The sequence below is a fragment of the Schistocerca americana genome, chromosome 2 (genome assembly GCF_021461395.2).
Source record: "Schistocerca americana isolate TAMUIC-IGC-003095 chromosome 2, iqSchAmer2.1, whole genome shotgun sequence".
In the NCBI taxonomy this organism is placed as follows: Eukaryota; Metazoa; Arthropoda; class Insecta; order Orthoptera; family Acrididae; genus Schistocerca; species Schistocerca americana.
The window spans coordinates 133,092,241-133,118,194 of NC_060120.1; the positions used below are offsets into that span (position 1 = coordinate 133,092,241).

The 25,954-nt window shown below is 40.8% G+C and overlaps 1 protein-coding gene across 1 annotated transcript in view; it reads left to right on the top strand.

Annotated features, from left to right (window-relative positions):
- The first annotated feature begins 1,382 nt into the window (after positions 1-1,382).
- LOC124596135 (cytochrome b5 reductase 4) overlaps positions 1,383-25,954 on the top strand; it is a 343,575-nt gene continuing 319,003 nt past the window's right edge. The window contains exon 1 of the mRNA XM_047135155.1: positions 1,383-1,508. The gene's annotated coding sequence lies outside the window, so the exon portion shown is untranslated. The remainder of the gene's footprint in view (positions 1,509-25,954) is intronic.

The window sequence follows — 25,954 nt, forward strand, 5'->3', positions numbered from 1 at the left end:
TGTGGGCAGGCACACTCATCTTCAAGATTCTTGCCAACCATGCCTGTGAACAACAAGGAGAGATAGCCATATTGTGCACCAAGCACAATGCAGTCCTTTCACATTTGTGCTTGCCATCTGAGAAAAGTAATGGACTCCCTGCAATATTCTGTGTCATGCAGCACCATTGGACAGAGACTAGCAGCAGCTCGACTAGGGAATTACTGTCCCATGTATATTAGCCCTACAACATAAACAGCTGCATCTGGAGTGGTGCCACAACTGAGAAACATGAATTGCGCGACATTGTGTTCAATGGTGAATGTGATTCTGTACTACCTCAGATGACTATGTTGGTGAGTATGGTGGGGAACTGGTGTGTGGTCCCATTCTTCCAGTGTTTTGGCGAGGGACAGTGGTGTTACTCTTGGTGTCATGGTGTGGGGAGCAATTGTGTAGGAGTTCAGGTCATTGCTGGTAGTGATTGAGGTAACTTTGATGGCACTATGGTACATTGTGGACGTAATACATCCGCATTTGCTATTCTCATATGACAATATACTGGTGCCTTTTTTGAACAGGGCAGTGCTCATCCAAACATGGTGTGCGCTTATGAACTATCTGTGTGATGCCGAGGTACTCCTGAGGCCAGCAAGATCCCCAGATCTGTCTCCGATAGAATATGTATGGGACCAGCTCGCAGGTCAATTCCCTCCCAGCGGCAGTCTCCTGAATATCAGGGACCAGTTACAACATTTGTGGACCAGGAGAAGGTACAACGACTTTATGACACTCTTCCCAACCGAACAAGTGCATACATCCAAGCCAGAGGGGTCCTAAAGAACAGAAAGTAAGTATTCGTATCGCAATATTATGTGTGGAATTCCTTATTATGAGATGAATTCAGCTTCAAAAAATTTTACGCTTATTACAAGTGTGGGAAGTGGGGTATCGGCGTTGTGATTTCAGAATAGTGACACAGAACAGAGATACGATTTCCACACTATTTATTAATAAGCTCCTATGCATAACACACATAACTCGTAAGTGTTAACTGTTATGAGCGTACTGGGCATGCTCCCTTCCAATCCCTCACCGGGCAGCGATCCTCATTTACCGGGTCAGAGATGTTACGCCGCCACAGCAGGATAAATAATCACATAGGGATTATACCATGGTTGTCATTAATTCCTGCATTGTTTTTGACATCACTTTCTTTTTTCTAATTCATGAGTTGATACGAAACTGAAATTCATATTCTAATCTTCAAAGAAACGTACGAAGTGCTGCAATGATAGTTGTTCGGCGCATTTCGATCTATTTACAATTCTATCGATACTGTGCAGTTTTCGATAACCAATGCAGTTCGAATGTCAAACGCGGAAGATTGACAATGTGTTTAGGTTGGTTGTCGTCTGCAGTAAACAACTTGCGGCGGTAAATTTTTGTATCTTAAAAATAGATTAGTGGCGCTGTTGCAAAGTTAGTTCGCTGTTTGTGTTATCCAGCTCTCAGCGTGATATATCAAAGTAAGTAATGCAAAGAGCTAGTGCAATTAATAATAACTGTTGCTTAAAGACTTGAGTTATGAAGTTGTCCGGAGTGCCCCGAAAACGTTGTTTTGAATGTTGACCAGATACACATCACACAGAGATATTTAATAATTCCAAGCAGTCTTTTACTTAAATAGCTTTTGTGAGTTTTTTGATGCAGTTAAAACATGTTACAGAACTCACAGAATCGTGCAATTAGTCTACATGTAGCATAACTATCTTTAGGAGTAATAAATAAATATTATGTAAATTGCTGTAGAAGGAAAATGCGGGATGAATCATTTGTTCGGTATTAATCAGATCAGGGAACTGAAATAGTTCATTTGTACAATGAACGAGATTGTTTGGAAGAGCAGCAAGCCGGTTGGCACCTCCTCAGCAGGCACTAGAAGCTGGTAACTGGCGGTAGTGGGTGATGAAGCTCAACAGTGATGAAATGCATTCTCGGCAATTTATTTTCGTGGATATAATTCCTGTGTTTCTCTTTTACAGTGTTGTACAAAATCCCATTACATGGCGTTGTCCATTAATGTAAAGGCTTTCACCCAGCTCTCTGTATGCAGCAATTTTGGGCCATTGTATTGTCAGCATAAGTGGAATGTGATCTGTAACTTTTTTTAATCTGAGGTGTGATACTGCACTGTACCAAAAACCTGTAATCACTACCAATCAGCTATCAAATAACAAACAAGCAATTAAATATATCCTTCAATACAGGAACTACTACACACAGAAATAATACATAATAAAAAAAATATTTAAGGAATGTATGTAACAGAAGTGGTACACACTCAAAAAATTTGCAACACAGGTAATGAAAAGCCATGAAGCACACTCCACATAGTGAAACCAGCAAACTGAAGACAGCACACATGGAATCATCCCATCCCTCCTTCCCTCCCTCTCTGCATACAAGAAGCAAAGTATAACATATTTACTTGCTATATGAGAATTGTCTACAAATTGGCCTATTATCTTGTTGAAATATGAACATCATGAAGAAAAGCGTTCTGTGTAGACAACATAACATAGAAAACCTTAGAACACACTAATACATAGTTTAAACATGCAACAAATTCAAAACAGTATTTGAGTGGCCAAGAACCCTAAATAGAAAAAGTTCATATTCCACATCAATGAGTCATTTAGAGTCCACAACCATTACCGACATAAATGTAGATACACTGTCAATAATTTATACATCTATCCACAATCTACACAGAAAACTCGCCATTGAAGAAATTCCCACGTAGAGAGAGCACTTTAGTAGTCGGGAAACTTATTTTAAATGAATATATGAAATTCTGAAAGAGAATACTACTCAACACATGAAAGTGATCATACATGAGACAGACAGCCCATGAAATTACACTCAAGGTACTAGATAAAAACAATTGAACAGTGAATGCAGTGGCATATACAGTAAGAATATAAACTTTTGTTGTATGAAATTTGTCTCCAGTGAATCAAAGTGCCATTTATAAATAACATGTGCAGTGTTTTTGATGAACATGTGCACAAAGAGAATAGCACTGAAGAAACTAAATATCTACAGAGAGGGAAAAAATACATACAGTCTAATATAAATGGTTTGTGATTTTCATTACTGTCACCTGTCTTACAGAACAACCACGTTGTTGCAGATGAAAAGCTACATAGCAGCAACAATTGAACATCACATCCTTCTCAACCAATAGTCGTAAAAATTACAATTGTAACACTAAACAAGCTTAGGCTTAAGTTTTCATCAATATTGTTACTTTTTTAAATATTAAAAAAAGTTCATATAATACAGAGGTGCTGTAACGTATACTATTGAGTCAAAACATTATGACCATCTGCTTAATAGTGTGTTGGTCTACATAGTAAGCTTCGATTTTGTGTGGCATGAAATCGACAAGACCTTGGTAAGTTTATGGAAGAATGTGGCTCAAGATGTTTACCCACAGGTCACACGTTTTCCTCAAATTGCATACTGGTGATTTGAGGATACAGAGCTGGTGCCCAAATGTGTCCCATCAGGTTAAGATAAGGAAACTTTAGTGGCCGAGACATCATCAACATAAGTTCTCTGTAGTGTTTCTGAAACCATTACAACAGAATTCTGGCCTTGTGACAGTTATCTTGCTGGAAGATGCCATTGCTGTGAGTGAAGACATTATGTGTGACGGGGTGAAGGCAGCCCCAATAATATTCATGTAGTCCACAGCTGTTGAGGTGCCTTGAATTTATGGCAAGCCTAAGTGAATGTACCTCATAGCATAATGCTTCACCCATTGGCCCATTCATGGTGCAGTGCATGTTTTAAGCAGCTGTTCACTTGGATGGCCACTTATCTGGACATGACCATCAACTTGGTGTAACAGGAACTGATTCATCAGACCAAGTGACACACTTGAAGTGATCCATTGCATATGTAACTGATGATGTCAACACAGGAACACATAGGGGGTCATAAGTGGTGGAAATCCTTGTTCAGTGATGTTTGCTGAATGGTGTGCTTCGAAACACTTGTGCCTTCACTAGCACCATACTGTTGTCAGGCCTGCCACAGATCACCACTCTTGTGTTATAGAGCAGGCAGGCCTCAGACTTCTGTGTTCCATGAAGTGGTGTGTACAGCCAATGCATTGTTACCTACTTATGGTTTCTCCATCTGTGAAACACTTCCCATAGATACTGACAATAATAGCACACAAATAGCTCACCAACTTCATGGTTTCTGAGATGGTTGTTCCCATGTGCCAAGCAACAACAATCTGCCCTTTGTCTTCCAGGTGGCTTCCCCTTTTATTCTTTCCCCCAGTGTATTTTCTCCTACTGTTTTTTTTTCCATCTCCTATCAGAATTAAACTTTTGCCTCCCTTAACTATCTCAATAATTTATTTTATCTTCTCATACAGTATTTCAAACACTACATCTGTGAAGCTAGTACTGTGGTGGGTGTTGAGTTCATGTCTATCTAGGCTATGATAGTTCATTCACTGTGCTGTTCACAGTAGTTTACCTCCATTATTATTTTATTACCATTAGACCTACTCTTGCATTATTTGATTATTATTTGATTTTGTTTTTATATCCCTGTACCATACTCGACTGACCAGAAGTCCTATTCTTCCTGTTATCACGTTTCACTAGTTCTCACTCCACCTAACAGGAACATGTCAATTTCCCTTTTTAAATTCTATAAGCTAACTACCAGAATCAGAATTTGATTGTCTTGTGATGTACATACATAAATCATTGATTTAAAGTCCAGGAGACTCATCAATATAGATAATATTCCAGAGATACATACAATGTGTCAAACGAAGAAAAGAAACAATCTTAATTTACAAAAGTTATTACAAATTTGTTCAGTCGCTCTACAAAAAAATCTTTATTATCCTCTAAAAATTCCGCGAGTGAATAACAACATTACTATATTAGGATGGCATGTAATCTTATTTTCAGTAAACCGAGTCCCACACTACGAAAGTTTTTCATTTTTAATTTATTATAACTTTTGACAGCCATTTAATGAGGAATCTCGGAGTAGTGTTTTAGGCTATGGGATGGCAACATTAAGGTATAGTTGTTTCTTGTGTGACACAAGTGTTGAAAATGATTTTCTATAAATAATTGTGGATTGTTATTATTAGAGACAAACAGTTCATAAAGGTGAACAAATGAAATGGAAATTTTTTTAGATCCTTGAGTAAAGGTCGACATGATCTGCTAGCCTAATGTTAAATACATTTCTAATGACAGCTTTTCAAAGTAATAATATTCTATTTGCACTACTTGCATTCCCTCCAAAGATTATTCTGTATCGTTCAATGGTTTCAGAATATATGTGGTAAGTAACTTTCCTAGTGTCAGTGTCACTTGCATAGGACAGTATTGTCATCGTGAATTCTAGACTGTTCCAGCTTGTTTGCCAAGTAAATTATAGGCTATGCAGAGACCAAGCAAATTTTTTTTTTCTATGAATATCCCCAGGAATTTGACAGATGCAGATTCTTATGGTTAGTTCGGAAGTCACTTGATTTTGACTGTTTAGTTTTAAACTGTATCAGATGTTTTTTTTTCCCTTGTTTTAGCTTCAATCCATTTACATCAAACCAATGTTCTAAACTATTTATGGTGTTAATAACTCTTTGAGCAATTTGCCTATGGTCTCACTTTCAGTGATTACATATGTGTTGTCTGCAAATATGATTGAGTGCGATGTTATATTTAGCTGTAAATCACTTAGATAAAATAGAAACAGCATTGGATGGAACCTTGTGGTATGCCCAATGAAATAATTTTTCATTTGAGAAACAATTTACTGTACTTGATGTTACAACTAATCTTTGATTTCTACCTGTTAAATATGGTTTGAACCATTTCAAAGCACTACCATTTATTCCATATCTTTCTAATTTATATAACTATACAGAATGGTTTACACAGTTAAAAAGCCTTCATAAGGTCACTCAAGATTCCTGTGACATTTTGGGATTTACCCAGAGATGAGCAAATTTTCTCAACAAATTTGTTGGTAGCACTTATTGTAATTTCCCCTACTGGAAGCCAAACTGATTTAATGTGATAGATTTTGTCATGAAATTTCGAATCTGGATTGCAACAACTTTTTTGAATACTTTTGAAAATATTGGAATGAGACTTACTGGATGGTAGTTTGCATCTTCCTTTGAGTGTTTCTTAAATAAATGCTTTACTACTGCATACTGTAGAGCACTGGAAAGCATAGATCTTCAAGTGACTGCGTTATTATTTTAGATAGGGTTGCTGATGTTACACTTGAAATATTTTAATTGCCCCAGTGGGTATTTCAGGCCATCCAGTCAAATTTTTATTTTTAAGGAAGGATATTACAGTTTCTACATCTTTAGCTTTAATTTTTTGGAGTTCAGTTATAACTTGCTTTTATCGTGACTGACGCCAGAGGGTGGGACATTATATAGGTAAAAACTTACATTAACATCTGATTTTTGATACATTTATGAAAAACTCATTGATACGTTCTTATATTTCTGAAGGATTTACAGTGGATTGCCACCTACCTTAATTTTGGGAATTATTGGTCTGCTGGATATTACACCAAGTTCAGGTGTTCAGCCTTTGATTTATCTGTATGGTTCAGAATGAATTTGTTGTGTGCCATTTCTTTTGCTGCCTTTACCATACTTCTAAATACAGTTTTATACCTTTTTACATAGTTTATAAAATCTGAATTCGTGCAGTTATCTATTTCAGTTTGCTTGTTAGTTTTTATGCAAACTGTTGGGGGAAATAAAACCCAATTAAGGAATATAAATTCCACACACCCACCCCCACCTCCACCTTCCCCCCATAGGGTACCAGTTATCTTTCTCCTGATGACATCATCCTCCTGTCCACACCCAGAGAGCCAAATGGGGGACTACTTAACCTTTGAAATATTTTACACAGCAGGATGCCTTCATCAGTAAGCCATAAATTTAGACCTGCATACTGTCAAGAAAAATAACACTGCAGTATCCCTCCAACTCTTTCAGTCAATCACAATACAAACATGGCAAGGCCATGGTGGCTAATGTTAGTAGCCAGATCAGTCAGTCATCCAGACTTTGCCCCTGTTCAGAAACCACAAGTTTTTCTGGTGTCTCCACAAATACCCCTTCTTTATTGTTGCACCTAAGGTACTCCTATCTGTATCTTTGAGGCATACAAGCCGTGTCACATTTTTTAGGTCTGTGCTTCATGGTGGGACGTAGTTTGTGTGGAAAACATTGGGTGTTTTAAATATTATCTTAGCAATTACAAATCATTTATTACTGGCCAGAAAGATACTATTTTCATAAAATCTAAGATGTCGTTGTTGGGGTCTTCAGTCCTGAAACTGGTTTGATGCAACTCTCCATGCTACTCTATCCTGTGCAAGCTTCTTCATCTCCCAGTACCTACTGCAGCCTACATCCTTCTGAATCTGCTTAGCGTATTCATCTCTTGGTCTCCCCCTACGATTTTTACCCTCCACGCTGCCCTCCAGTACTAAATTGGTGATCCCTTGATGCCTCAGAACATGTCCTACCAACCGATCCCTTCTTCTAGTCAAGTTGTGCCACAAACTCCTCTTCTTCCCAATTCTATTCAATACCTCCTCATTAGTTACGTGATCTACCCATCTAATCTTCAGCATTGTTCTGTAGCAACACATTTTGAAAGCTTCTATTCTCTTCTTGTCTAAACTATTTATCGCCCATGTTTCACTTCCATACATGGCTACACTCCATACAAATACTATCAGAAACAACTTCCTGACACTTAAAGCAATATTCAATGTTAACAAATTTCTCTTCTTCAGAAACGTTTTTCTTGCCATTGCCAGTCTACATTTTATATCCTCTCTACTTCGACCATCATCGGTTATTTTGCTCCCCAAATAGCAAAACTCCTTTACTACTTTAAGCATCTCATTTTCTAATCTGATTCCCTCAGCATCACCTGACTTAATTCGACTACATTCCATTATCCTCGTTTTGCTTTTGTTGATGTTCATCTTATATCCTCCTTTCAAGACACTGTCCATTCTGTTCAACTGCTCTTGCAAGTCCTTTGCTGTATCTGACAGAATTACAATGTCATCGGCAAACCTCAAAGTTTTTATTTCTTCTCCATGGATTTTAATACCTACTCCGAATTTTTCTTTTGTTTCCTTCACTGCTTGCTCAATATACAGATTGAATAACATCAGGGAGAGACTACAACCCTGTCTCACTCCCTTCCCAACCACTGCTTCCCTTTCATGTCCCTCGACTCTTATAACTGCCATCTGGTTTCTGTACAAATTGTAAATAACCTTTCGCTCCCTGTATTTTACCCCTGCCAACTTTAGAATTTGGAAGAGAGTATTCCAGTCAACATTGTCAAAAGCTTTCTCTAAGTCTACAAATGCTAGAAACGTAGGTTTGCCTTTCCTTAATCTTTCTTCTAAGATAAGTCGTAAGGTCAGTATTGCCTCACGTGTTCCAATATTTCTACGGAATCCAAACTGATCTTCCCTGAGGTCGGCTTCTATCCGTTTTTCCATTCGTCTGTAAAGAATTCGCGTTAGTATTTTGCAGCTGTGACTTATTAAACTGATATTCGGTAATTTTCACATCTGTCAACACCTGCTTTCTTTGGGATTGGAATTATTATATTCTTCTTGAAGTCTGAGGGAATTTCTCCTGTCTCATACATCTTGCTCACCAGATGGTAGAGTTTTGTCAGAACTGGCTCTCTCAAGGCTGTAATTAGTTCTAATGGAATGTTGTCTACTCCCGAGGCCTTGTTTCGAATTAGGTCTTTGAGTGCTCTTTCAAACTCTTCATGCAGTATCATATCTCCCATTTCATCTTCATCTGCATCCTCTTCCATTTCCATAATATTGTCCTCAAGAACATCGCCCTTGTATAGACCCTCTGTATACTCCTACCACCTTTCTGCTTTCCCTTCTTTGCTTAGAACTGGGTTTCCATCTGAGCTCTTGATATTCATGCAAGTGGTTCTCTTTTCTCCAAAGGTCTCTTTAATTTTCCTGTAGGCAGTATCTATCTTACCCCTCGTGAGATAAGCCATGTCCTCTAGTCATCCCTGCTTAGCCAATTTGGACTTCCTGTCAAACTCATTTTTGAGACGTTTATATTCTTTTTTGCCTGCTTCATTTTCTGCATTTTTATATTTTCTCCTTTCGTCAATTAAATTCAGTATCTCTTTTGTTACCCAAGGATTTCTACTAGCCGTCGTCTTTTTACCTACTTGATCCTCTGCTGCCTTCATTGTTTCATCCCTCAAAGCTACCCATTCTTCTTCTACTGTATTTCTTTCCCCATTCCTGTCAATTGTTCCCCTAATGCTCTCCCTGAAACTCTGTACAACCTCTGGTTTAATCAGTTTGTCCAGGTCCCATCTTCTTAAATTCCCACCTTTTTGCAGTTTCTTCAGTTTTAATCTGCAGTTCATAACCAAGAGATTGTCATCAGAGTCCACATCTGCCCCTGGAAATGTCTTACAATTGAAAACCTGGTTCCTAAATCTCTGTTATACCATTATATAATCTACCTGAAACCTTCTAGTATCTCCAGGGTTCTTCCATGTATACAACATTCTTTCACGATTCTTGAACCAAGTGTTAGCTATGATTAAGTTATGCTCTGTGCAAAATTCTACCAGGCAGCTTCCTCTTTCATTTCTTAGCCCTAATCCATATTCTCCTACTATGTTTCCTTGTCTTCCTTTTTTTACTTTTGAATTCCCGTCACCCATGACTATTAAATTTTCGTCTCCCTTCACTACCCGAATAATTTCTTTTGTCTCCTCATACATTTCATCAATTTCTTCATCATCTGCAGAGCTAGTTGGCATATAAACTTGTACTACTGTAGTAGGCATGGGCTTCATGTCTATCTTGGCTACAATAATGCGTTCACTATGCTGTTTGTAGTAGCTTACCCGCATTCCTATTTTCCTATTCATTATTAAACCTACTCCTGCATTACCCCTATTTGATTTTGTATTTATAACCCTGTATTCACCTGACCAAAAATCTTGTTCCTCCTGCCACCAAACTTCACTAATTTCCACTATATCTAACTTTAACCTATCCATTTCCCTTTTTAAATTGTCTAACCTACCTGCTGATTAAGGGATCTGACATTCCACGCTCCGATCCGTAGAACGCCAGTTTTATTTCTCCTGATAACGTCGTCCTCTTGAGTAGTCCCCGCCCGGATATCCGAATGGGGGACTATTTTACCTCCGGAATATTTTACCCAAGAGGATGCCATCATCATTTAATCATACAGTAAAGCTGCATGCCCTCGAGAAAAATTACGGCTGTAGTTTCCCCTTGCTTTCAGCCGTTCGCAGTACCACAACAGCAAGGCCACTTTGGTTAGTGTTACAAGGCCAGATCAGTCAGTCATCTACATCCACATCCACATTCATACTCCGCAAGCCACCTGATGGTGTGTGGCGGAGGGTACCTTGATTACCTCTATTGGTTCTCCCTTCTATTCCAGTCTTGTATTGTTCGTGGAAAGGAGGATTGTCGGTATGCCTCTGTGTGGGCTCTAATCTCTCTGATTTTATCCTCATGGTCTCTTCGCGAGATGTATGCAGGAGGGAGCAATATACTGCTTGACTCCTCGGTGAAGGTATGTTCTCGAAACTTCAACAAAAGCCCGTACCAAGCTACTGAGCATCTCTCCTGCAGAGTCTTCCACTGGGGTCATCCAGACTGTTGCCCCTGCAACTACTGAAAAGACTGCTGCCCCTCTTCAGGAACCACACGTTTGTCTGGCCTCTCAACAGATACCCCTCCGTTGTGGTTGACCTACGGTACGGCTATCTGTATCGTTGAGGCACTCAAGCCTCCCCACCAACGGCAAGGTTCATGGGGTGGGGGATCTAAGATAACTCCCATTACTATCCATTACTAGTGTCAATAACAGATTATAGAGGAGGGGGTGGGGGGGAATTGAAATATTTGTTCCAGGTAAATATTTCAGATCTCACAGGTAGCTGGGGTCTGCCTTGCCATTGTTTGATTTAGCCAAAATTTTTGCACAGATTTTTTTATTGGTGTAAGGTAATTCCATTGTCTGGCTGCTGTTAGTCTCCAATCAATGGTGTGGCATGACACAAAATGTTCTGAGGAGTCCATTACTTGTTCTTGGATGGCATGTGCAGATGTGACGGGGTTATGATGGGCTTGGTGCCCGATATGACTGATTTCTTGTAGTAGTCAGAAATGGTTGCCAGGAATGTTAAAAACCAGTATACTTACATTCACACACAGTTCAACATTGGGCCACTCACATCAAAATGCTCCACAAATCTGCATATTGCATATTAGACCAGCAAGCCAAATAGAGATACAAATGAGGCTGTCTTCAAAGTGTCAGGTATCGACACGCTGTCTCACATGAGTGTGCAGCATCTCCATGTCCTTAACAGTGAACATTCATCAGATGCTGTTCACACTCCATATATACCCTACTATGACTGGTTGAGTTTGATGATGTAGTCCATTAATGAATGGAAATGTACAGAATAAACTGCTTGCTTTGTTTTTAAATCACCTGTAGCAGTAGTTGTATGCATGCACTATATTATTTTAGGCAGTGGATTTTCCATTTAAAGTTGTTAAATATTCCTAGTTCCAAAAATATAACACTTTCTACTGCTTGTGTTTCATTGTTTGAGGAGATATTTTTTTTTGTGCTTTATGGAATTCTATGAAAAGTTCTTGTGGGAATGAAGTGGTTTCTGCTGCTATGGTGAAGATAGTAGCATTACAGAAATTTGCGTAACTTCTCTTATAGTAATTAAGAGAGAGAGAGCAGATAAGATAGGTACTTTGTACATTCAGAAAAATTTAAAAGCAATTGTTGCATCTTTGAAGAGTGTCAAATGACTTCAGAATGGCACTCCACTGGCTGAAAGAGTTAAATCACAATAAACACAAACTTTTAGGGTCAACAAGGTATGATGGCTACTCTAGAATAACTAAAACACATAGGGGTAGCCACTTACAGCAATATACAGCAATACAAAGGAAACTGACTTAAAAGGAACTTCAAGAAGAATAGTGAAATGTGTTACACAGGGAAAGAACATTTTGAAGAAAGTAAATGGATCACTATAAAAAACAGCAACTTTTTTATTTATTTATTTTTACTGTCCTCTCCCATACTACCAGTGCATGTCATAGCTGAATTTATCAAGTTCAGAGTTAGACCTCATAACAAGCCCTGTTATTGTGATCTTCAGTCTGAAGACTGATTTTATGCAACTCACTGCACTGGTCTCATGTGCTAGCCTCTTCATCTCTGTATAACTACTGTACTCTACATCCATTTCAACATGCTTGCCGTAATCGAGTCTTGGTCTCCCTCTACAATTTTTACACACCATGCGTCCCTCCAACAATAAATTAATGACTTTGTGGTTCCTTAGGATGTACCCTATCAACTGATACCTTCCTTACATCAAGTTGTGCAATGAATTTCTAACATTATGAATTGTTTTAAAAGCCAAAAATTTGGACATGGAACTCTTTATTGTGACTGTGAAGCTGTGTTATGCGGATCTGGACGGAAAGACCTTGAAGCAAATGAATTCTGTCTATCTCGATTAAAGGCTGTAAGTTTTTCAAATGAACATCCATTTAGAACAGGGATTGCTATCTTTATGGCGAGGTAAGAAAAAATAGGGAATTGAAGATGATTGGGGAGTGACTTGTGTGATGAGCCCACGAAAAGGAGTGAGACTTTCGGGGAAAATTTAAGCCTTCATCAGAAAAGGTGATAAAACACACACACACACACACACACACACACACACACACACACACACACGGCCGCCGTCTGTGGCAGTTCAGACTGGAATGCCATAATAGTCCAAGCTGCTGGAGATGGCGGTCATGTGTGTGTGAGCTGTGCTTGCTTGAGTGAATGAATCTGTGTGTGTTTCTCTTTCTTTTTCTGACAAAGAACGAGACCAAAAGCTAATGTGTAAGTGTCTTTTTATTGTGCCTGTGTGCAACTTCACATCATTTATATGGTATGTAGCAATCTGTCTTTTCCTTACAGTGTTGACACTCAAACCTGGAGATTCCATCGTTTAATTGGATCCTTCTATAGGCACACCTCCTGATGTAAATGAAAATATTAGAGAAAATCTCAGTTTGATAGTAATCAGGTTTCCACGTCCAGAGGAAACTTTGGATCCAACAGTCAGTTGGGATTATTACTGTTTTGGTAGCGGTGGGAGTGAAACATCACTGAATGCCTTTTCTGAAAATGACTTGGAACAAATGATTCAGAGCTCCACTCAAGATGGAAATATATTGGATCTAATACACCTGACATCTTTGAGGTACACATTGAAACTGGTCTTAGTGACCATGAGGCAACTGTAGCAACAGTGATTATTGAAGTACAAAAGGCACGTAAAAGAAGGAGGAAGATTTATATGTTCAGTAAACTAGATAAAGAAGCAATAATGTCATATCTCAGTGTGAAACTTGAAGTTTTTAGCCTGTGACAAGAGCATGTAGAGGAGCTATGGCTCAAGTTTAAAAGAACAGTTGACCATGCCCTTAATAGATATGTACCCAGAAGAACAGTTAGTGATAGGAGAGACACTCCTAAAGAAACAGACTACTGAATAATGAGTGTAAAACAAGGCAGAGAGCTGAAACTTCATGGCAGATTAAAACTGTGTACTGGACCAAGACTCGAACTCGGGACTTGTAGGAGACGAGGTACTAGTTGGAAGTAAAGCTGTGAGGACAGGTCGTGAATTGTGCTTGGGTAGCTCAGGTGGTAGAGCACTAGCCCGTGACAGACAAAGGTGCTGAGTTCGAGTCTCGGTCTGGCACACAGTTTTAATCTGCCAGGAAGTTCCATAGCAGTGCACATTCCACTGTAGAGTGAAAATCTCATTCTCAAGGCAGAGATATGTGGGATGAAACATGTGTGGTGGCTCTGCATCACAGGGCCCCGTTTCGATCCCCAAGCAGGTTGAGGATTTCCTCGGGAAAGCACCGAGACTGGACAGTTCTAAGATACGGAATTTGTATGTGTGGGTACTGATAACCACGCAGTTGAGCACCCCACAAACCAAACATCATCATTATGTAAACACGCTTGGCTGCCAAAAGAGCGGTGTGTTGAGCCTTCAATGACTACTGCAGCAGAATATTTCAAAAAATTTTCCTCACTACCCAAAGACACAATAGTGGTATGTAAAGGCTGTTAAGCAATTGAAGTGTTAGTGACCTGTCAGTTGCGGACATGACATGAATTTAAATTTAGGACAGCAGAGCAAAGTTCATCATATGTTGTAATGGTGGCATGCAGTAAGTTGGAAAGATGCACTCACTGGTGCAGTTTCATTTTGTCTGTATGGTAATGTACTTACATCTGAACCTGAATTGATAAGGTAGCAATGGTTTACTTGCTTGTACATAATGTTAAAAGGCATGATAATGTAAACCAAAAGTGCTTGATTTGATGCCTGTGTGGACATGGTCAATTTGTCACTGATAACAGGGCCAATTTTGAGGGTTGTGTCTTGTTTAATTTTGTTTGTGTCATCAACAGTACTTCTAAGACTAATGATGGCTCCTGCATTTATGGTTGGTGCTTTTGTGAAACAGTGTGGCCTGCTGCACCTACTGCAGGCAGCTGAATCTGTGAATGTGCATGGAGATGTGCACCTTGTGGTGTGGCTGCCAAGATGCCTGTGGTACCCACACACCTGGGAATGTTGTTTCTCCTGTGCCTTTTGACCATACATTTGTCTCTGTTGGCAGAATGATTGACTATCTGCTATACCTTACCTGGTGCGGGACCACTTTTTTACTGTCAATGCAAATAACTGCTTCTGAAGTTTGTTAATTTGATACTGCAGACTTCAGAGCTGTTCGTTAATGTTTATTTGCTGCGTATGTTGTATATCGGTGATCTCACCCCAGCCAACATGGTTAGCTGCTTGTGTCACCACTCAAGTGTTTGTTCCATCATAACATGAACTTTTTCTGCTACTGATAGTAAAGGCTTAACATCATTTTTCCTCATGACTGTTTTTACGTGTAACGGTAGCTGTACTAGCCAACAATGACATTGCATTGCATCCAACTTTCCTTCTTTCTCAACAATGTTGCTTAGGCGGCACAAAAACATCTGATAGTGTTCTGTTGCCGAAACGTTTAACCAGAATATTTGTTGAAACTTCCTGGCAGATTAAAACTGTGTGCCCGGCCGAGACTCGAGCACTTGCCCGCGAAAGGCAAAGGTCCCGAGTTCGAGTCTTGGCCGGGTACACAGTTTTAATCTGCCAGGAAGTTTCGTATCAGCAACACTCCGCTGCAGAGTGAAAATCTCATTCTGAGAATATTTGTTGCTTGTGTTGATTCATTGATTTACACATTTGTCTAAGATTTCCCTCAAGTGGAAATATTGCTGTTATGGGGGTTGCTTTAATACAATATCTGAAACCATTGTGAGTACTTGGGCATCTAAGCTGTGATTTCTAGTAACTTTTCCATGAATATCGAATCTAACGTTACGAACCGGAGTTCTGGTTTCTCCAGTAGGAATTTTGGAATTTGTACTGTCATTTGCAATATAGAATCTACCAATGGTTTCGGCAAGTGAATTGTTGTCATATTTGTGATTTGTACCACTGCTTGTGGGAATAACTTAATGTCACTGCTTGTTGCAAATTGAGTTTGGAGACCACTAATCTGATTTTACAGTTCTTCTTGTAGTCGTAGAATCTGTCTTTCCATTTGAACCCATTTGAAGTCACTAGAGATCACTGTTTGACTTTGTGTGTTGCTTGGGATGTGTTCCTCTCTACACGGTAATAATTCAGTAACATGCATGTAACTGAATAAACTGATTCTGTTCTTAAGATTATGAAGATAAACTGTGAGAATAGTAAGTGAACATCTTAGTCAGATGAAAGTGTAAATCAGTAAATCAACACGTGCAACAAGTATTTTGGTTTGAACTTATTGGTTACAGATCTGTCAGAATTTTTTTTTGCCACATAAGAAATATCATTGAAAAAGAAGGAAAGTTGGATGCAAAGCTGTCATGTTTAGCTAACACAGCTACCATTACCAATAAAAAGAGTAATGACTACATGGGAGGAAAAGTGACACTAAGCCTTTACTTTACGTGGCGACACAAGCCTTCTGACTGGTTTGATGCAGCCCCCCACAAATTGCTCACTTGTGCCAACCTCTTAATCTTAAAGTAACACTTGCAACCTATGTCCTCAATTATTTTCTGGATGTATTCCAATCTCTGTCTTCCTCTAATGTTGCCCCCAGTACCATGGAAATCATCCCCTGATGTCTTAACAAATGTCGTATCATCCAGCCCATTCTCCTTGTGAGTGTTTTCCACATATTCCTTTCTTCTCCAATTCTGCACAAAACCTCATTTTTTATCTTATCAGTCCACCTTATTTTCAACATTCATCTGTAGCACCACATTTCAAATGCTTGAATTCTCTTCTGTCCCGATTTTCCCACAGCCATAAATGCTGTGCTCCAAACATATATTCCCAGAAACTTCTTCCTCAAATTATGGCCTATGTTTGATACTAGTATATTCTCTTGGCCAGGAATGCCCTTTTTGCCAGTGCTAATGTGCTTTTGATGTTGTCCTTGCTCCATCCGTCGTTGGTTATTTTGCTGCCTAGGTACTAGAATTCCGTAACTTCATCTACCTCGTGACCATCAGTCCTGATGTTAAGTTTCTCACTGTCATTATATCTGCTACTTCTCAATAACTTTCATCTTTCTTCAGTTGACTCTCAGTCCAAATTCTGTACTCATTAGATTATTCATTCCATTCAGCAGATCCTGTAATTGTTTTTCACTTTCACTGAGGATAGCAATTTCATCAGGAAATTGTATAATTTATATTCTTTCACCTTGAATTTTAATTCCACTCTTGAATTTTTCTTTCATTTCCATCACTGCTTGTTTGAGGTATAGATTGAACAATAGGGGTGAAAGACTACATTCCTATCTTACTCCGTTTTCAATCCGAGCATTTTGTTCTTGGTGTTCCACTCATATTATTTCCTGTTGGCTCTTATACATGTTGTATATTACCCAACTCTCCATGGTTTATCCCTATTTTCCTCAGAGTTTTGCGGATCTTCCACCTTGTGACATTGTCAGACACATTTTCCAGGTTGACAGATCCTTTGAATGTCTCTAGATGATTTTTTTCCCCTTGCTTCCATTATCAACCGCAACATCAGAAGTGCCTCTCTGGTGCCTTTACTTTTCCTAAACCCAAATTGATCGTCATCTAACACATCCTCAATTTTCTTTTCCATTCTTCTGTATATTATTCTTGTCAGCAACTTGGATGCATGAGCTGTTAAGCTGACTGTTTGATAATTCTTGCACGTGTCAGATTTTACAGTCTTCTGAATTGTCTGGATGATATTTTTCTGAAAGGTAGATGGCATATTGCCAGACTTATACATTCTACACACCAATGTGAATAGTGATTTTGTTGCCACTTCCCCTAATGATTTTAGAAATTCTTATGGACCGTTGGAAACTCCGTTAGGAATATCAACAATGTTGGAAAAGACATATTGCTACTTACCATAAAGAAGATATGGTGGAGTTGCAGACATGCACAGTTAAGACGCTCACACAAAGCTTTCAGCCACAGTCTTTGTCAATAAAAGAGAAACAGGCACCATTCATACACACAAGCAAGCACACCTCATGCACACTTGACCGCCAACTCCAGTATGTTGGGCTGGAATTCAACTATCATCTGGGACGCAAGCAGCAATCTGGATGGAGTGGGGAAGGGGAAGGTATAGTATTGTATGGGTGGAGAGATAAACGAATGCTGTCTGGTAGAGTGTGCATGGGTTAGAGTGCCAACAGGTGCAGTGTCAGGAGGTTGTGGATCAGGGAGGTTAGGAAAAAAGGAGCAAAATAGAAGATGAGTGGGCAAAGATGGGTGGATGCATTGGTAGAGGACAGCAAATAAACAAGTTAGGAGATGAGAATGGGAAGGAAATGATAGGACAGAGGGGGTGGAAACTGTTGGATGGAACGTGTGGGGACAGTATGTTACCACAGGTTGGGAGCAGAGAATGTGTTGTAAGGATAACTTCCATCTTCACAGTTCAGGAAAGCTGTAGTGAAGCATCCAGTGAAATCTATTGTTTTATTTTCATCTGCATGCTGTGCCACAGGATGGATGCCTTACTTTGCTCTTCGCCATTATTTGGTGGTGGCTGTTGGTAGTTGTACCAATATAAAAAGCTGAGCAATGATTGAAGCAGGGCTGGTAAATGGCATAGCTGCTTTCACAGGTCACCTGGCCTGTGATGGGGTAGAATGAAGCTGTGACAGGATTGAAATAGGAATTGCTGGGTAGGAGGATTGGGCAAGTTTGGCACTTGAGCCTTCCACAGGGATATGATCGTTGCGGCAGGGCGCTGGGATTGGGAATGGCATAGGGATGGACTAGGATGTTGTGGAGGTTGGGTCGGCCACAGAATACCACATTAGGGTAGATGGGAGGTATCACAGGTAGGATGTCCCTCATTTCAGTGCCCTGACAAAAGATGTAGTTCAGTTTTTCCAGTCCGGGTTGGTACTGGTTGATGAAGGGAGGAGAAATGGCATGGGAGATCTATTTGCAGACTAGGTCTGGGTAATAGTGCCTGTGTGTGAAGGTCTTGGTGAGACCCTCAGCATACTGATGTCACTGCAGATATGCTGTCCCCAGGTGGTCAGGCTGCATGAGAGGGATTTTTTGGTGTAAAGGGATGACCGCCTTCAAAATGCAGGTACTGTTGGTGGGTTTAATGTAGACAGAGGTGCGGACGGAGCCATCAGAGAGGAATAGGTCAACATCTAGGAAGATGGCATGCTGGATTGAGGACGACCATTTAAGTGGATGGGAGAGAAGGTGTGAAGTTGTGCGGGAACGAAGGTAGGGTGTCTTGGCCCTGAGCCCAGATCAAGAAGATATCATCAATAAATCTGAGTCAGGCTAGGGGTTTGGTGTTTTGGGAGGCTAGGGAGGTCTCGAGATGGCCCATAAATAGGTTGGCATTGGAGGGTGCCATGCAGGTGTCCATGGCTGTATTTCTGCCTGCATGGCACCCTCCTATGCCAACCTTTTTATGAACCAGCTAGAGATGACCTTTCTAGCCACCCAAAACATCAAATCCTAGCCTGGTTCAGGCTCATTGATGATATCTCCATGATCTGGACTCAAGGCCAAGTCACCCTATCTTCATTCCTCCAGAACCTCAACACCTTCTCTCCCATCTGCTTGACATAGTCCTCCTCAACCTAGCATGCCACCTTCCTAGATGTTGATCTCCTCCTCTCTGATGGCTCCATCTGCACCACTATTCACAATAAAGCCACAACCAACAAACAGTACCTGCATTTTGACAGCTGTCATTCCTTTCAAACCAAAAAATACCTCCCATACAGCCTGGCCACTTGGAGACGGGGTATCTCCAGTGACAAAAACTTCCTTGATCAGGATGCTGAGGGTCTCATCAAGGTCTTCAAATACAGGCACTATCCCGCAGACCTAGTCCGCAAACAGGTCTCCTGTGCCATTTCCCTCATACTCATATACTCCCACCATCCCCAAGAACCAGCCACAAAGAAGCGTCCCCTTCATCTCTTTGTACCACACCAGACTGGAATCACTGAACCATATCTCTTGCCAGGGCTTTGATTACCAATTACTATGATCTCCCCATTCTCATCTCCCATCCTGTTTTTTTTTTTTCCTGCCCTCTGCCAATACATCCACCCATCTTTACCTGCTCCTCTCCTGTGTTGCTCCTTTTTTTCTCCATCTCCTTGCTCCACAAGCTCCTGATGCTGTGCATGTTGGCACACCACCAGACAGCATTCGTTTCTCTCCCCACCTGTACACATCTATCCCTTTCCTTCCCCGCTCCATCCAGATTGCTGCTTGCTTTCCACGTGATAGTTGCATTCCTGCCCAAGATGCTGGAGTTAGTGGTCAAGTGTACATGAGGTGTGCTTGCTTGTGTGTATGAATGGTGTGTGTCTCTCTTTTACTGATGAAAGCTGTTGCCAAAAGCTTTATGTAAGTGTCTTTCAAATTGTGCCTGCCTGCGGCTTGATGTGTCTTCTTTACAGTAAGTAGCATTATGTCTTTTCCTACAGTGTTGATGAATGTAGGCTATCCAAGGTGCCTTATTGGATCTTAAGTCACCCAAAGCTCTTTTAAATTCTGATTCTAATACTGAATCCCCTCTCTCTTCTATATCAACTCCTGGTTCTTCCACTATCACATCAGACTAGTCTTCTCCCTCAGAGACGCCTTCAGTGTACTCTTTCCACCTATCCACTCTCTCATCTGCATTTAACAGTGGAATTCCATTGCACTTTTAATGTTATCACCCTTGCTCTTCATTTCACTGAAGGTTATTTTGACTCTTCTTTATGCTGAGTCAGTCCTTCTGACAATCATATGTTTTTTTGATTTCTTCACATTTTTCGTGGAACCATTTCACTTTAGCTTCCCTGCACTTCTTGTTTATTTCATTCCTAAGTGACTTGTATTGCTGGCTGGGGTGGTCGAGCAGTTCTAGGCACTTCAGTCTGGAACTGCGCGACCGCTATGGTCGCAGGTTCGAATCCTGCCTCATGCATGGATGTGTGTGATGTCCTTAGGTTAGTTAGGTTTAAGTAGTTCTAAGTTCTAGGGGACTGATGACCTCAGATGTTAAGTCCCATAGTGCTCAGAGCCATTTGAACCCTTTTTTTGACCTGTATTTCTGTATTCCTGACTTTTCCTGAACAATTTTGTATTTCCTTCTTTCATCAGTCAGCCGAAATATTTCTTCTGTTACCCATTGTTTCTTCTCTGTTACCTTCTTTGTAACCATGTTTTTTTTCCAACTTCTGTGACTGCCGTTCTTAAAGACATCCATTCCTGTTCAACTGAAGTGCCTACTCAGCTGTTCCTTAGAAAACTTAGTGTCTCTCTTCATGCCTTAGTACATTCTTATAACACTTCTTTTCACATTGATTCTTCCTGGCTTGCCTCTTGAACTTCAGCCTACTCTTCATCACTACTACATTGTGATCTGAATTTAAATGTGCTCCTGGATATGCTCTTTCAATCTAGTATCTGATTTCAGAATCTCTGCCATACCAAGCTGTAATCTAACTTAAATCTTCTCGTATAGCTTGCCTTTTCCAAGTGTAGCTCCTCCTCTTGTGATGGAACTTACGGGTGCTCAGTGGATAAGTTATTAGTGTCTTCTTGTCATTATTGAACAGAGTATTTGCTATTACTAGCTGAAATTTATTGCAGAACTCAATTAGTCTTTCTGCTTTCTCATTCCGAATACCAAGCCCATATTCTCCCGTAGCCCTTTCTTCTATTCCTTCCTTTACAACTGCATTCTAGCCCTCATGACTATTAGATTTTCATCTCCCTTTATGTACTGATACCCATTCAGTATCCTCACATACTTTATCTCTCTCTTCATCTTCAGCTTGTGACATTGGTAACGTGTACTTGAACTACCATGGTTGGTGTTGGTTGGCTGTCAGTTCTGATGAGAACAACCCTGTCACTAAACTGTTCACAGCAACTCACTATCTGACCCACCTTCCTATTCATAATGAACCGTGGGCCCGTTGTACCATTTTCAGCTGCTGTTGATATTACCCTACATTCGTCTGACCAGAAATCCTTACCTTCCTTCTACTCCAATCCGCTGACTATCACTAAATTTAGCTTGAGCCTTAGCATTTCTCTTCTCTTATTTCCTAGCTTCCCTGCCATGTTCAAAACTCTGACATTCTGTGCCCCAACTTGTAGAAAAATATCCTTTCATTGGTTTTCTATATTCAGTATTCAGGAACAGTATATATACTTTTAATTATTACCAAAGTCAATGCTTTTCACAATAATAATAACTTCTCGCACCAACTTATATAGGGTATCATTCAACCTACACACTTGTTTCAGTCTCTGTGGAGTGAACTATGTAGTGGTTCCGCCTGGTTTATTTTCTTTGTTGTCCTCGGTGTCGACGTACTGCGTTGCTACACTGCTGAAAAATGGGATTTGTAATTTGGACACTGACTACGGTAAATATTGTGGCCAACAAGTGCACAGTTGTGTATCACAGTCTTTTACTTTCGCAACCCCCCAATAACAAACAGTTATATACAGGGTGTTACAAAAAGGTACGGCCAAAATTTCACGAAACATTCCTCACACACAAAGAAAGAAAATATGCTATGTAGACATGTGTCCGGAAACGCTTACTTCCATGTTAGAGCTCATTTTATTACTTCTCTTCAAATCACATTAATCATGGAATGGAAACACACAGCAACAGAACGTACCAGCGTGACTTCAAACACTTTGTTACAGGAAATGTTCAAAATGTCCTCCGTTAGCGAGGATACATGCATCCACCCTCCGTCGCGTGGGATCCTTGATGCGCTGATGCAGCCCTGGACAATGGCGTATTGTATCACAGGCATCCACAATACGAACACGAAGAGTCTCTACATTTGGTACCGGGGTTGTGTAGACAAGAGCTTTCAAATGACCCCATAAATGAAAGTCAAGAGGGTTGAGATCAGGAGAGCGTGTAGGCCATGGAATTGGCCCGCCTCTACCAGTCCATCGGTCACCGAATCTGTTGTTGAGAAGCGTACGAACACTTAGACTGAAATGTGCAGGAGCTCCATCGTGCATGAACCACATGTTGTGTCGTACTTGTAAAGGCACATGTTCTAGCAGCACAGGTAGAGTATCCCGTATGAAATCATGATAATGTGCTCCATTGAGCATAGGGGAAGAACATGGGGCCCAATCAAGACATCACCAACAATGCCTGCCTAAACATTCACAGAAAATCTGTGTTGATGACGTGATTGCACAATTGCGTGCGGGTTCTCGTCAGCCCACACATGTTCATTGTGAAAATTTACAATTTGATCACGTTGGAATGAAGCCTCATCTGTAAAGAGAAAATTTGCACTGAAATGAGGATTGACACATTGTTGGATAAACCATTCGCAGAAGTGTACCCGTGGAGGCCAATCAGCTGCTGATAGTGCCTGCACACGCTGTACATGGTACGGGAACAACTGGTTCTCCCGTAGCACTCTCCATACAGTGACGTGGTCAAAGTTACCTTGTACAGCAGCAACTTCTCTGACGCTGACGTTAGGGTTATCGTCAACTGCATGAAGAATTGCCTTGTCCATTGCAGGTGTCCTCGTCGTTCTAGGTCTTCCTCAGTCGTGAGTCATAGGCTGGAGTGTTCTGTGCTCCCTAAGATGCCGATCAATTGCTTCGAATGTCTTCCTGTCAGGACACCTTCATTGTGGAAATCTGTCTCAATACAAACGTACTGCGCCACGGCTATTGCCCCGTGCTAATCCATACATCAGATGGGCATCTGCCAACTCCGCATTTGTAAACATTGCACTGACTGCAAAACCACGTTCGTGATTAACACTAACCTGTTGATGCTACGTACTGATGTGCTTGATGCTAGTACTGTAGAGCAATGAGTCGCATGTCAACACAAGCACCGAAGTCAACATTACTTCCTTCAATTGGGCCAACTGGCGGTGAATCGAGGAAGTACAGTACATACTGACGAAACTAAAATGAGCTCTAACATGGAAATTAAGCATTTCCGGACACATGTCCACATAACATCTTTTCTTTATTTGTGTGTGAGGAATGTTTCCCGAAAGTTTGGCCGTACCTTTTTGTAACACCCTGTATAGCCAGTGCACTATTGTTCAACTTTTGATAAGCCTCATTACTAGTTTGCAGGCAAATCTACATGTACTGCTACTATAGTTTACTGTTAAACATCTACGATCAGTAAAAACATATCCACAAAGTTCACAATTCTTTTGGAACAATCAGGTATGTATGGAAACATACACTGTCATTGCATTAACACGTGGCCTATTGGTGTTACACTTATTTCACTGTTGAGTTGATACATTGTTGTCATTCTAACCAACACAGGTTCCTCATCTGAAACTCTGCCATGGACTGACTGACTCATGGCCATAAATCGGGCCCTTATGTATCATCACAATAATAGGTGCTGAAACTACACTTTGAAGCTTAATTTACAGAAATTGCAATTAAAACTTAACTCATTAAATTAACTGGCTACATTGAAAAGTTACGTCTTTTTAACAGTTTCTTCTACTACAAGGGTTCAGCCGAATTATTTGTTTACTTCATGAAATTAACAAATTTAATTACATAAACAATACTTTTGACAAAACTTAATTAATTTGAATTTAATTAAGGTCTGGCTTTGCCCACTGTGGGCCCGGGGGTTAGAATAGGCCCTAGGTATTCCTAACTATCGTAAGAGGCGACTAAAAGGAGTCTCTCACCTTTTGGCCTTTATGTGATGGTCCCCTGTAGGGTTTGACCTCCATTTTTCAAAATTTTCCTGAAGAGCAATCTAATTGGGGAAGGGTGCCGTACGTGGTGCATCATGCCCATCATGTATTGAGATCTTTAGCCTACTTTCTTGTCACAGCATTGCACGCCCACTCATCCTCCATCTCTTGGGCGAGGACACCTTCCTGGGTGCATTTTCCTCCATCCACTATGCAGTGTCTTTTCTGCACTGACGATGACCATGGAATTCTTCGCACCTCATATCCAGTACAGTAGCCAGTCCGTTGTTATGGGGCCACCACATACGCTATTGGTTGTAGCCCCCTGACTACACAGGGATCGCTCTGCTAATGCTTGCCTATTAACTCCCCATAGGGGAGGTGGAAGGCTTAATCAAAATGCAATCAGGGTCAGTCTTAATAAAAACAGCATCCTCTGACCAGTCACGGGCATTACTCACTTGTGACAAGCTGGGGGGTGTTTCCTTTACCACCATACCTCATAAGAGCCTAAATATGGTCCAGGGTATTATATTCCACAGGAACCTTCTTTTGCAGTATGATGACGAGCTGTGCTCCAGCTTAGAGTGACGAGGAATCCATTTCGTCCGGCACGTCCATTGGGTTCTGAGGGATAATCAGGTTGTCACCAGTGCCTTCATTTTGGTGTTCGAGGGTGACACATTACCTGAGAAGGTCAAGGTGATGGTCTGTCGCTGTGATGTCAAGCCATATATCCCTTTCCCAATGTGGTGCTTTAAATGCTGGAAGTTCGGTCATATGTCTTCCCACTGTACTTCCAGCATCACCTGTCGAGATTGTGGACGTCCATCCCATCCCAATACTCCTTGTGCCCCGCCTCCCATCTGTGTCAGCTGTGGAGAGCATCTTTCCCCTTGCTCACTAGACAGCGGAATTTTACAGCGAGAAAGGAAAATCATGGAATTCAAGACCCTGGACCAACTGATCTACACTGAAGCTAAGAGGAAATTTGAGCACCTACATTCTGTGGCTATGACCTCCTCTTATGCCACTGCTATGAGAACAGTTGTAGCCCCATCAGTTCTGTGAGTTCTAGTCAGCTCTCAGAGCCGGAAGACTACAGTTGCCCCCTTGAGGGTGGGGGGCACTTCCCTCCCTGTTGCTCCCATACCCTACCTAGGGAGAACTATCCCCCAACCATCAGGGACACCAGTCCCCACTTCTCAGCCAGAGAAGCGTAAGTCTTCTTCGGCTCCACTTGCTAGGAAGGATCCCTTTGGGTCACTCCCTTCCCAGGTTTCTGGTAATGGGAAAGATGACACCCGCCAGTGGCTGAAGTGCCCAAAGGCAGCTGGTCGTAGGGCTTCACGATCATCCTCTGTCTCGGAGATGGAATCAGTGAAGCCCTCCCAGCCAGGGAAACCCAAGGAACAGCAAGAGAAATCTAGAAAGA